Source organism: Lonchura striata, chromosome Z, assembly GCF_046129695.1.
Source record: "Lonchura striata isolate bLonStr1 chromosome Z, bLonStr1.mat, whole genome shotgun sequence".
Taxonomy (NCBI): Eukaryota; Metazoa; Chordata; class Aves; order Passeriformes; family Estrildidae; genus Lonchura; species Lonchura striata.
The window spans coordinates 16,577,171-16,591,974 of NC_134642.1; positions in this window are offsets into that span (position 1 = coordinate 16,577,171).

Here is a 14,804-nt window from a genome sequence, read left to right on the forward strand (position 1 = left end):
AGGAAATACTGGTATAAAATTGATTATGACAATAGGGAAAGCAAGAGTGCAGGCCAACACCTCTCCAACACCTGTGTCATTCTCTCTTTGTCGTGCTCAGGTCAGTGCCTGTAGTAAGGACATCAAAGAACAGTAACAAAGCCAAGGTGATGCCAGAGGTGCAATGGGATGCTCCCAAAGCACCTCTGCCAGACTTGCAGGCCTCTGCCAGGCAATGCAAGCTCTGGACATCTAAGAACAAGTGACAGGGATTCCCAAAAGCAAAGGCACCCTTGAAGCTTTCAGTGTTCCTGAATTACTTAAGATGAATACAGAACAGGTATTTGTCAGTCTAGACTGCTATTTGCCTAGAGAAATTAAACCCTCCTGAGATGTCAGCACTGACATCTTACTGTTTTTGCATTTTTAGAGACTTTCTTGTTTTGAGCAATTAAACACCAGTACTTTCATACTTTTCTTCCTATGCTTCTTTATGACTAGCCTCAGTACTCCTAAACGTGTGAGCAACTGAGATACCATATTCACTGTCATTTCAGCACTGACACAGTCCTGCTGCCTGTGATGAACGAGAGGGTGAGAGCCCAGGCAAGCCCTGCCTTTGATGCAGATTTTTCAGAGCGGCTGTTTGAGGTGGTCTGTGCCACAGATTGCTCTCACTCACAAGTTCTTAATAATAGTTGATTAGGTCTATTACAAGATGAATTATTTATTGAATAAACAACATTAACAGACATAAGACTTTAAACAGACTACTCACTACACGGGAGTAAAACAAAAGGAACTACTAGTAGATAAAATACTGTGCATGACAAAGGTACCTATATTTACAGCTAGCAAATAAATAGTATGGATTAAGATTCAATGTAACTTACCACCAAATTGCTGTTGGAGTACACATAGAATTCTTTCTCTCAGTTCCTAGGAAAGTATCCAGCAAATTTGCATCCAAAGCCTCCTTGAGAACTCCCACACGTTTCCAGGGTGTGTGTAGGAGGTTTCTGCCTCCATGAAAGTTTGTGTACCTTTTATAATTTGTAAAGTAGTGTCTCTCAGTCAGCAATTTCCAGCTTATCTCCCCATATCTGTTCTCACGATCAGGTGTTTATTGGGAGTTCTACCCCTGATGCCACAGAGAGAAATAACTAGCAAGTGACTTACAAGTCAGAGGGCTGGCCTGAGTTATCTCATCAGGTCATGTCCAGAGGAGCATGCGGAGAATGTCCAGAGATACTGCACAACCTGATCCACAGAGCAGATAAGCTCTTCTGTGGTAGGGGGATGCCCTGCCACAGTGCCATCTCCTTGGTTTCTCATAAATTCTCTCTCAAACTGCACCTCAGTGCATGCTCTGTTCTTCATCAATACTGCTTTTCTTCAAAACCTGCAAGTGTCCATAGTTTTCCACAGGCAGTTAAAAAAATCTCCAAATAATCAGACTGAAGTTTCATACTAAAGTGGTATCGTCAGGCCCACTTTGAGAGTAAAGCAAGCAAACCTTGTATATATTCCCTGGTAGGTCATAAGGCAAATGTCTGTGATAAGGGGTAGTCATTTACCTGAAAGACAGTTTTGGAAGAACTAGAAATAGCCCAAAAACCTCAAGTATCTGATGCTTGAATAGAAAAGAAGCAAGTAGAATTGCACCTAGTTGCTTTGGTGAGCAGTATCTGTTTTTAAAAGCTATTTTTTTTCAAGCCACAATAAGATAAGAGACCAATCAATGGGTTGATTCCTGGTACTTTTTCCACTGGGAGCATCTGATTCATTGTACAGTTAGCAGTGCTTCATTGAGCACCAGAAAATACATTTCTGAAGGCAAAGGAGGGCAGTATCTCCTGTTAAAGATGTAATTTCAGTTATCACCTGTTCAACTGCAAACACTAGAAATGCTTCCTTGGGGTGCTGCAAGAGGGCTATTATCTTTCATTAATCATTATAGTGTGATCTAGAGCAGGATTTTTCCTTTTCTTCTATTTTGAATAACTTTGCCATGCAGTAGTATATTTACTTGCCTTGCTTGCTTCATTTTAAAATGTAGCCCTTTCAATGAATTTTTAATATTGAGAGACCCCTGAAGCTCAGTGTTACCTAGAACTGCTCCAACAACAGCCAGAAGTTAGCACCTCAGCCATTTTATTGTATTCAGTTATAACTCCTGCAAAACCTCATACAGCTATTTGAAAATTGATTTTACTCTGTTCCTGTCTACTCAACTTGACATTTAATGAGTCAGTGCACCTCCTTCTTTATACAAAAAAATCTTGGAGGGCATGAGCCTCGTGTAAAGTTACCTGATGTGCAGAGAGGAGGCCACACTCCTTTTCTAGTTACGGATATATTTATTTTTACTTTATTTTTGCTAATTCTATGTCCACACCCTTCTGAGAATATGATTACATTTCAACTATAGTTTTATGTGAATAAGACTTAAAGAGAATGAGCTACCATAAAAAAGCAGGAAAAAGTTGTGATGATACATGACTTCTGATCCTTTAGATTTCAACCATAAAACAAGACTGAAATTATCAGATCATCATAACCTCAGGTCAGATCATTTGCTTTCCAGATATCTGTATTAAAGAGCTGCAATTTGCTTTTGACACAAAATTACCTAATCCTATAAATACATGCAAGTTTAATGCCCCCATGCACCTTCCAGGTATATGGAAACTAAAGTAAAGGGAAATAAGTCACAGCAGAAAAATTATTAGTATACATTTTTTATAGGATCAGGATTTGTGCCTGACTCATTCAAAATTATAAAGCTCAGAGAGGCAACTCCCAAGGAAGATGTGAAGGATCTTAAAGAAGCACAAGTAATATTATAAATATGTGATAAGATACAGCAGACTTTCCCCGGGGCTTTCACTAATTTACTAATTATTACAAAGTTCATGGCCTTCCATAAAAGAAGATACCAACAATCTAAAAAAGACAGTCTTTCTTGCATATGTAATGCCCAAATTTTACTCCCTGTCTTGACCTAACACATATAAGGACCAAACCACAAATTTATTACAGATTTCCTAACAGTTTTTCAACTGTAAAGAGATAGAGAGAGACTAGTCTGCCACCCTCACAGTTTTTAGGTCTGTAATTTACAGCTAACAAGACTACTGCAGATACTGTTACACGGAAAGGGGAAATAAAAAAAAAATCAGGATTTCAAAAGAGACTGCTCACTTTTCAAAACAAAAATAAGGACTACTCTTCCAGTTTCATCTAAACCATCCTATCCATGTCCTTCAAATAAAAAGAATTTGCAAAAGCAGCTTACCTAGGCATTGGTGAGTTTACTCTGTATACAACTAGAGAGAAAAATGACATTATCTTTTAGGCTGTTGCTGCATTTTGTCAAAATATCTGCTAAATCAAAAAAACACTGCTTTTTCCCCGCCTCCCCTCCCTCACTCCAAACTACTAGTAACAGCTAATAACCCTTTCCTAATACCTTTCAAAGGTATTAGGTATTTTGTTTCCTAGTAACCTCAGGCAAAACAAATAATGAGTGAAGAACCAGTGTAATAGGCTTTTGTCCAGAACTTGCACTTTAATGCAGAAATACATGGGTTCTACAGCTGTTAGCTGTTAGTTCTTCTTTTCAGTTTCAAAAGATCTGAAAAGAACTAACAGCTAACAGCTGTTAGAATTATTAAAATTGCCATGACTGAGCACAATGTTATCTACTGCTGCTAGGTACAGCAAAGCTGGATGTGTTTTTCACTTTAGAAGCTTAAATCCTGTCTGTGTTTATATCCTTGATACTTGTAAGGGACAAAAAAAAAAAATATACAGTAATAAATCAACAGAAGAAACCAAAACCACTACAAGATTCCAAGGATTCTATGCGTGTAAATGTATTCAACAAAGCTTATTTTGTCAGATAAGGTGGAAAAAAATACTTCAGACAAACTGCAGCTAATGGTCTTTCAGAGCAATTAAGCAACAGTAAAACTGAATTAGAGCTGCTATGCCAAAACCTGAACCTTTCAATAACTTCACTGGTCTCAGCTTAAGATCATGAAGACCTGTTTACATGCCAGTTTACACAGGATAGGGAATCCAAGAGGCCTATCAACTCTGGAGAAGCCACAACACTACTATATTTGCCATCTTAGGACTCTCCATCTGCTCTTATCCTTCCTTAGATCAAAGTAGGTTGCACCCCTGGATTTTCTCTTGGTCTCCTGGGAACACTCCCTGGACAACAATTTTCTACTTTCTTCTGAGAAGTTCTCACTATTTTTACCAGAACTTTTGCAATTCTGTTATGATAATTCCATAAACCAGCTATCAATTACATTTTTTGTATCACACCCCAAAGCAATGCACTGTGTCAAACCACAGGATTTCGTATGTTCAGCACCCATTAAAATATTTTGACTGAAGGTCAGAGCCCTCTTAGCAGCACCTGGCTACCTTTCAAGAGTTGTTTTGCAGATTAAATTTTCATTTCTAAATCAGTGGTGATGAACTGTCCCAGGTAGTAATTCAGGCCAAGTCATCCTGTATCTTATTGACAATGCCTCTCCTCCACAAGAGGCCTCAAGAGGCACGAGAGTCTGAAGCTCTCATTGGGTTCACAGCTCACCAGAATCCACTGTCTTCCTGATGGATGCTCCTCTCAAACCACTGCAGCTCCAGCTCACAGCTGGTCCCTCTACACCACACAGAAGTACACTCACCTGCTGCCTGAGGCACCTGTACTTGAGAATGTTGAGTGTTTCTTCTTTCTCCACATATATGAATACTGGATTGTGGAGATTCTTGCTGTCTACTGTCCCACACCTGAAACAAGTCCATTGTCTGATAAAGCATAATGACACCTTTTCCCTTGTTTTAATATCTTGTATTTATTTGTCAGTTTTTGCAGGAGCCAGTTATTCCACTTAAGGAGAAATTCTATTGCTTCAGGGTTCCTTTCTGGGTAGCAGAGTGGTTGTATTTGTATCCCTTGACTTTAGACCCTGATTTGCCCCAGCATGCATCCACATGAAGGGTACATGTTTAAAGCCTGAGCTGGTGGAATTCTTAGAAAAAACTGCAAGCAAGGAGCACAAAGTCCAGCAGCCAATCAGCCACAGTATAACTCACTCACTTGTTAGACTTTAAAATCACTCTGAGTACCAGTAATAAATTGTATACTGTACATTAGGCTATGCAATCTAGTCTACATGCCTAGTTAGCTCTATACTTAATTACTATTATTACATTACAGACAATAACATAAAATAATCAGACAAATGCAGTAGTGCTATGTGAAGTATAAAAACTACAGATAAACTGAGTGCTGTAACAACATCCAGTTCTGGTGGATCTGAACTTGGTTTAATTTTTGACCAGTGTGACCAGGAGTATTGTATCACTTGAAAATACACATAAAAAGTGTGTGCTTTAATCTCTACAAAAATATTTTCCAAAAAAGATTTTCTTATTGGTAAAGAAAGAAGGTAGTTTTGAAAGCCAGATTTTTTTTTTGTTTGTTTGTTTTGTTGTTTGTTTTTGTTACTTAAATGACAAAATCATTTAGGTTTTTGAGCTTTAAGATCATTGAGTCCAACTATTAATTTTTTTCCAGACTTAGCCAATATGTAGTTTGGGCATATATATTTAGATAGGAAGTTTGAAAGTAAAGTCATTTTCATCATTTCAATTTGAAGCAGGGAGTGGGAAAATAGTAAAGATTTCAAATTATGTCAATTCCTTTTATTGCCTAAATAACATAGATATAACATACTTAGTGTGTTTTTCTAGCACTAGTATCTGCTTATTAGAATGATCTTACTAATATTTGTATTTTCTCACCTACTACTACATTAGCAGTACTAATTATAGGCTGTACCATCTTGCAGACTTCTCTTACCTAACACACAAAGTATTGAAGCATCCAGTTGCTGAACTACCAGATACCATTGAGAAGCTTTATATTACCCATAGGGTCTGAGAGGGCATAACTTGATCTTGTTATGAAAGGAAAAGAAAAAAGACAGCCTGCACCTCAAAACAGTTTTGCAATATTCCTCTCTTTTAGCAACAATGACACACCGATGCACCCTCACCCAAAACTTTGAAATGTGGTTTTATTAAACTAAAGCTCTGTGTTGTTGGATGCAAAAACCTCAATATACCCACACTATAGCATCAAAGTTTTAGTTGTATCCTATATTTATTAATATTTTCAAAAAATCCCCAAACCAAGAAATTATTAACTTTGAATTCCTCTCTGCTTCCAGCAGGTCTTTGACATGCCAGAATGTGTATAAAGGGAAACAGTAAGAGAATGGTAACTACAGATCAGTCTTCTAAGTAACACGATGCAAGTCAGAAGCCCATATCAGCTGTGATTAGTGGTCAGTTTATGTCACTTGTGCTTTTTTAAATGACATGTTAGAAAACCCAAGTCCATATGCCAGTACTAATTTTGATTCATTTACATTACTGACCAAAAACCAAGCACAACTGTAAAACATATATTCCATCAATCCTTGTAGAAGTTACTGAGATCCATTTTGAAAAACCAAAGCCACAACAAGCACTGCATGTCTAGAACAGCTCCAGATTGGCCTCATTCATCCATATCATTAACTACTTTCTGTACATACACCAGTTTCAGGTGGGTTCTTTTTTCACCATTTTCCCCCATCTATATTCAAGCAGTTGGTTTTATTTTAAAATTTCAGCTGTGCTATTACCCTGTAAAGATACGAATTTAAAAGAAAGATTGCTTTCAAGAAAGTCAGTAAAGGTGTCCATCCACACATCACTTCTGCATCTTAAGCCAGTTTACCTACAAACTGCAGAGCCAGAAAGAATTATTTCAGGGCTAAGCAGTACCGTTCTGGACCAATTTGGACTTTCCCAGCAGCACAGTGCATCCCAAGACACTGCTGTACTCTGCAGCCGTCTCAGCACGGCAGTCCAACCAGCAACAGCAGCAGAAAAACAAACGTAGGTATGTTAAAACAACTACAGACTGGCTTCTATTACTTCTTTCCCCTCCTAGCTGGTTATTTTCTCTCTCCCATTTGGCTTCATAGCAAGAAAAGACCCTGTGCTTCAGGTAAGGGGGAGATACCTCTTCTGACCATCCCTGTCTTAAGTTACAAACTCAAGAAGACGGAGGAGAAATTACCCTGACACACCAGTGTGTACCTTTCCCCGACGGAGCAGCTTCCTACAGCCGAGAAGCGCTGCCCCGCTGCTGGTCTCGTCGGCAGCCGGGACAACTCCCCGCGGCGTCGCACTCCCAGCGGCTGCCGGCCCCTCCGCTCGAGTGCCTGCTGGATCTTCACCGGGAGCACGGACGTTCGCAGCCCAGGAAAGCCCCTCGCACAGCCACGAGCTCCAAGCGCTGAAGTGACCCCGACCTGGCCAGGGCTGCCGCTGCCGAGCCCCAGGCCACCGCACCGTAAGAGACGCGAACCCAGCGCCCCCGGCCCAGCTTCGAGGCCACCGCCGGCACTTGAGGAGGGCGAAGGAAGACGGCGGGAGCCTCTCGCATCGCACCGGGGCTGCGCGCAGTGCTGACAGCCCGTGCCCCACAGCACCTCTTCCTGCCGAGCCGTCAGCAAGAAGTGCCCAGGGCGCTTAGGGACCAGCTGCTTCCCGGCGGAGAGGGATGCGGAGCCTACCCCGAGCGGAGACGCGCGGGAGAAAAAGGGTCTTCGGTACCTACCCGAGTGTCACAGTCACGTCCGCACACCCCTCTCTCCAGCTGTAGGAGATTCTGGGCGGGGCTGGCGAACTGAAGTCCCGCCGCAGCTCCTCTCTAGAGCTGTTGGAGCCTGAGGCTGCGGAGGCAGCGCGGCCGTGACCCCGCGCCTCCCCCTCGGCCCCCGTCTGTGCCGCTGCGCCCAGGGGAGGCAGCGAGACACGCGAGGCGAGGAGGCGGTGACACCGTGAGACCCTGCCTGCCTTCGTCCGTGTCTCCCTGCTGAGTGACCATGGCCTTTGGGGACAGCCCAAGGGCCCAAGGCTGAGACTGCAGCCTGAGGTTCGTGGCCATGAAAAGGGAGAAGGTTGGCGAGCTTTCCCCTCCCTGGCGTTTTCCCCTTCGCTTTATTTTCGAGGAGCGTAAGAGTGCAACTGTGATGTCCAGCAGTGGGTGTCGCTGTTTTGCTATAGAAGTTTTTCCTAGATTGTGTGGGGTGTTTTTTTGGAGTTAGGTAGTGCCAGCCCCATTGTGGTAAAAGGAAAAAACAAACAAACCTCGGTTAATTAATTTAGTATGTACGCCTCTGTGCCAAAAATACACTATGAAGGTTAATTAATCAATATTTGAGAAGTGCTCTTGGGTTTAAGTACCATGTGGATTTTAAGTTGGCCTTAGCTCACTGTGTGTGGTTCCTTGGGCTATCCTGTTTGGAAAGGAAGCAGATGTACCATCCTGAATGCATTCAAAAGATTGTGTGGTTGTTCAAAGTGGTGATCTCCAGCTACAAAAAGAATTGTTCATCAGAGAATTGTTCTTCTGAGCTTCTTTAGCCACAAAATGCACACATGTTGTGGCACACATGTTGCTGAACTTCTGTTTGCACTAATGACTGAGAGCATTCATCATAACAATAACCTCTTCATTGTTCTGTGAGGGAATTTGATGTTACCCCTGTATGAAGGAGGAGCAAGGCTGTCTGCATGTGCCATCAAGTGGATAGTGCACTGCACACAGTCAGTGCTTCAGCACTTAGCAGGATTACAAAGACAATTCCACAGCCTCTTAATTAACATCTAGTCCAAATAACAGAGGTTTCTGGGCTGTCAAATTCATTATTGCAGTGAAAGGTTGAATAAATACAGGTAAGGTAACACTGCATTTGTTTCGCACAAAAGGTATCTACAGGTAGCTGAAATACAGGGCAAAGGCCAGCTAAGAGTTGTAGGAATCTAGTGGATAAGCAGGAAAGTAGCATGCAGATAGATTTTACTTCTCCTAGATGTGAGAACCTGATGACACACCAGTAATAAAAAGGAGCAACAGGCAAGATGTTGCTCTGAAAAAGATGGTGGGGTGGCAAGGCTAGTTTGGAGGGGCAAGTTTTTTCACATGTACAAGGAGACAGAAGATTATCTTTTTTTTTACCAGGATGTTTACTGGATGACTACCTCACCTCAGTAGAAGTGCAACACTGACCACCTAGTCCTTGGCAGCTACTCATGTGCGAAAAACGCAAAGTGTCCCATAGAAGAGGCCAACTTCAGACAATGGCTATTGCTAGTTTTACTGCCTCAGCTTGAACTTGCAGCCACGTTCCCAAGTTTAGGCACCACCACTAAACCACTAAACAGCTATATGCCTGTGGCTCCAGTACATCGTTTTTAGCTGCAAGAGTGAGTATAAGGTAGCAAGCTTGCTTCCTGAACCAAATATATGTGGTTTTGAGGAAGGAAGGGGGGAATGGGCACTTGTGGGGAAGAGTTCTGAGATAATTTCTGTATTGCAGCCCTTTATCAAAACATACACTGGGCAAATATGTTTTCTGAAGGCATAAATTAGTCATACCAAATAAGAGGACAATGTGTCTGAAAAAACCCGCCTGTATTCCTAAACAACAGCTAGTAAGAACTTGGAGTACTGAAGACAGGAAATTTTGACCCTTCCTTTTAGCCTTTAATGCGCATGTTGAATTATTAGGTGAATCAACAAAAAACTCAAACAAACAAACAAAAAACAACAACAAAACCCCAGACAAACAAACAAAAAAAACCAAACCCAAGTGAGGATCAATTTATAGTCTGCTTTTGTAATTTCTGATGATTTTTCTATCCAGATTTCCAGTCTCTTTAAACTATGGTGTTTATTTCCTCAGGAATGTGAGGAAATGGTGTTTATTTCCTCAGGAATGTGAGGAAATAACTGCAAGGGTTATTGCTCAAACAAGTAACTACCATATCCATCATATGGTGAATTCCATCAAAATTTGACTGTAAACACTCTGCAAGATGTTGCTCATCTGAAACTGTTACCTTGTTGTGAATGCTTTCTTGTGTGGCACCATTTTGGTTTCAAAACTGATATGTAAAATTTAAGTCAGGTTTTAATTCAGTTTTGTCTTTCACTGGCCATCAACAAAGTCAGCAGTATCTGTAGTATCAAGTTAATGCTACCAATGAGCTCTTCACTAATGCAATAATTGCTAGATTTTCAGTATCTCTTGCTAAATCAAGTATTTTATACTTAAAACCAAATTTTAGTCTAGAGGGGCAACAATATGTTCTAGTAAAGATTATTGTTGAGCTGCTGCTTTGACATTGAAGCTAGAACAGATCAACCAGCATTTTTTCCACAGGCATACCCTGTGCTGTAACACAGAATTGGGTTTGAATTTCACAGTCTTTCCCAGCTGGACTGTTATCTCTGCAGAGCCCCATTGCTTTTAAAGTCAAGAGCAACAGCAGGTACAATCCTGCTAAGTGGGTTTAAAGGTATCAGATCTGGTGGTATTAAATGAGATCAGTTCATTACCCATCAGGCATCACAACAGGATTTGTCTATAATGGATTACATGTTTGACCACTTTTTTATTTTTAACAAAAAGAAAAATCCACCCACACTTTAAGGAAATTTAAATCAATTAAATTCTCTTTAATAGGAAAAAGACAAAAAAGCTTGATTGGGGTGCATTATTCAATGTAGATATTGTTAATTATTCTGGCAAGTGTCTCTGCAGAAACATCCAAAAGCAATGATTTTTTGTCTGCTTGTTGGTGTAGTAAAGCATGGATTTGAATTTGTCATAATAAGTGGATGGAGGTAAAATGTACAGGTAGAAGATTTATGCTTCCCAAAGACACACAAAATAGTCCACCAAGAAATTCACAGCAAGGGAATGTGATAATTTATGTGGTGATGATTAGGCTGTCCCATTTTCTTACCATTTTAATTATTGCAACTTTTGAGTTTGGCTGTTTGACTTCCTTGGGTGAAACTGGAAGAAGAAGGGAAGTCTAAATTTTTCTTGGGCATTGGAAACCACTGAAGACCAGGGAAATATATTGATTAAGTGATTGCTACTGTTTGTAACCTTGTCACTCACATGAACCTGTAAATTCAATGCCTCAGTTGCAACAACACAATCTGTGATCCTAACTTCAACATGTTGCTATTGCAGCTTTTTCAGCTCTTTCTGACTCACTCTGCCAGGACACCATTTATTGTGGGGAAAGGCAACATTCAGCTGCAGAGCATTGAGACAGCAGTTTTTAGATATCTCTTCCATCTAGATCTCTGAAAATATGTCTGTTTGACTAACAAGTATGTTACTAAATAAGTACGGACCAACATCTGCCATGAACTCTGATCATAAAAGCAGCAGCAGATCTTCTGTACAGTGTGGCTCTAAGTGCCTGTACACAGAGTTACTCTTTACTAGAACAGTTCTGTTTATAAAACATTTAGAATAAAACGTCAGCAGTAGCATATTTCAATCAAGAAGGGGTTGTTTTAGTTTTTGAACAGAAAAGTTTAATGTGTTAGGTTAGTTAATGTACTGGGGAAGTACACGTACAATGGAATTTAGAAAAATTTTGAATGAGACCAGCAGAACCAAGCCAGAATAAAAGCTCTCTCTAGCATACTGTTAACAGTGCCAAAAATAAATTGAGGTTTCTTCTTACTTGCCTTGGTCAGATGCTTTTGTAGATAAATAACTGGCTTATATTTCATGTGGTTTTTGGCATTGACCTTGATACAGAATTAAACAACTGATGCATACTGGATTGCTGCAGGCTCTATGTGATTTTACATAATTAAAGTGAATGCTTTAGGTAAGTCAAATTACACTTTAAATAACTCGATGTAGGATGTATCTTACTTATTTGACAATAGCATTGTGCAGAAAATGACCTTATAGAATTAATAGAAATAATTTATTACCCTTTTTATACTTCCTTTTTCTTAAAATACCCAGTATCTTCAAATTTCTCCTATATTTTACCTGTACTTCACACTTAAAGGTCTGGATCTGTGGATCTGTATTACTATGAATGAAACTCATAATAAAATCAGTTCAATTCATATGAATAGCAACAGAGGTTGAATTTTGCAGGGTCTTCCTGGTAGCACTGTCAGTGGAAAAGAGCTGAGCAATGTAGGCTGTTGGCTACTTTAAGAGTTGGTTGTTGTGTGATCCCTCTAAGGGACAATGTCCCTCTACACATTGTTTTCCCATGTATGTGTCAGAGAAAAACCTAGTCTTAGCAAGGCACATGCTAGAAAATGAAGCCTTGTCTTAATTAGCAAACCAATTAGGAGTATTCTGTAAACATAGAATAGCATGGGGTAGCACTCTTAAGGAGTGATTTGATTGTGTTGAAATTGATGATTATGATGAAGATGACAAGATTGAGTGCCTATAGTAAGACGGGGAAGATCAGCAGAGCAAATGTCATGGTGGGAGTCTGTTACAGACCACCCAACCAGGATGAACAGGCTGGTGAGATGTTCTTCAAGTGACTGCCAGAAGTCTCATGGTTGCCCTTTTATGTGTGTATGACTTCAGCTTGCCAAATGTCTGCTAGAAATAGAACCCAGCAGAGAAGAAGCAGACCAGGGGGTTCTTGGACTATGTGGAAGGTAACTTCTTGACACAGCTGATGAAAGACCCTACCAGAGAAGATGCCCTGCTAGACCTGGTTTTTTTTATGTGCTTGTTTTGCCAGGGCTAGAGTTAACTTTCTTCATAATGACTGGTATGGGGCTGTGTTTTGGATTTGTGCTGTACACAGAGTTGACAATATAGAGATGTTTTTGTTATTGCTGAGCAGAGCTTGCACAGAGCCAAGGCCTTTTCTGCTTTTGGTACTGCTACACTGGGGAGGGGATTGGGAGTGCTTGGCAGGACAGGTGACCCCAGCTGAGCAAAGGGATGTTCCAGACCATGTGGCATCATGCTTAGAATGTAAGTAGTTTTGCTTGGATTGTGTGCATGGCTTTTGCTTTCTCTGTTAAACTGTCTTTATCTCAGCCCACAAGTTTCCAGGCATTTTTTCCTCCCAGTTCTCTCCCTGATCCCACTGGTGCGGGAGTGAGCAAGTGGCTGCCTGGAGCTTGGCTGCTGGCTAGGCTTAAACCATGACAACAAGCAAAGAAGGACTAGAGGGTGGTGTGGAGGTTGGTGGCTGTCTTGGACAGAGAGACCATGAAATACTAGAATTTTCAGTACTAGGTGGAGTAAGGAGGGGCACCAGCAGAACTTCCACCTTGGACTTCCATCTAGCAGGCTTTGGCCTGTTTAGGACATTGATTGATAGAGTCTCTTTGGAGTCAGTCCTGAAGGACAGAGGAGTCCAGAAAGGCTGGATTTGCTTTAAAAAGGAATTATTAAGTATTCAGGATCAGATTGTCCCCTTGTCTAGAAAGACAAGTCATCAGGAAAAAGGACTGGTTAAAGAAAACTTGGGGAAAAAGAGAATCTATCATCTCTGGAAGGAGGGTCAAATGCCTTGGGAGCACTGTAAGGATGTTGCAAGATCACTCAGGGAGAAAATTAGAGGGGCCAAAGTCCTACTAGAACATGATTTGGCCACAGTAGTTAAAGACAGCAAAAAAGGCTTGTATAAATACAGTGATAGCAAAAGGAGGCTCATGGAGTGTCTTCATAATTTGTGGAATGCAGAGGGTAGTGTAGTGAGTGACAGGGCGTGAGGAAAAGGCAGAGATACTTAATGCCTTCTTTGGTCTTGATATTGTTCCCAGTCGTCCTTAGGATACCCAGCATGAGAAATTACCAGAGCTGGAAATTGGTGATGGGCAGATGAGTGAAGCCCTCATAATCCAGAAGGAAATGGTTAGTGACCTGCTGTGCCAATTAGGTGCTCTATGGGTGCCAGTGAGATCCCCCCAGAGTAATGAACTGGTAAAATAACTCACCAAACCACTCTCAATCATCTACCAACAGTCTTGGTTACTGTAAAAGTTCCAGAACACTGGAAATTAGCAAACATAGTGCCCATTTGCAAGAACAGTTGGAAGGATGATCCTGGAAACTACAGGGCTGTAGTTACCTCAGTTCTGGGCAAAGCTATGGAAGAGATGCATGAAGCCCATGAATGAAGAAAGAAGCCATGAATGAAGAATAATAAAGAGATGCATGAAGGTACATGCAGGACAGCCAGGGGATCAAGCCCAGCAAACATGGATTTACAGAAGACAGGTCCTACTTGACCAACCTGATCTCCCTATATGACAAAGCGATGTGCTTAGTAGATGAGGGAAAAGCTGGGGGTGTTGGCTAACTAAACCTGAGTAAATGCATTTGATACCATCTCCCACAGGATCCTCCTAGAAAAACTGCTTGTGGCTTGGATGAGTGGACTCTTCAGTGGGTAAAAAACTACCAGGATGGGCAGACCAATAGTGTGGTGGTGAATGGAACTAAATCAAGTTGGTGGCCAGTCACCAGTGGTGTTCCCCAGGGCTCTTTTTGTGGATGGATGTGTTTAACATCTTTATCAATTATCTGGGTCTTGCAATTGAGTGTCCCTCAGTCAGTTTGCAGATGACACCAAGCTGGGTGGGAGTGCTGATCTGCTGGAGGGCAGGAAGGCTCTGCAGAGGGATCTGCACAGGCTGGATCATGGCCAAGGCCAGTGGTGTGAGGTACAACAAGGCCAGTGCTGGTCCTGCCCCTGGGTCACAGCAGCCCCAGGCAGTGCCACAGGCTGGGGCAGAGTGGCTGCAGAGCTGCCCACAGGAAAAGGCCCTGGGGGTGCTGGTGACAGCAGCTGAGCATGAGCCAGCAGTGCCCAGGTGGCCAAGAGGGACAATGGCATCCTGGGCTGTGCCAGCAACAGAGTGGCCAGCAGGA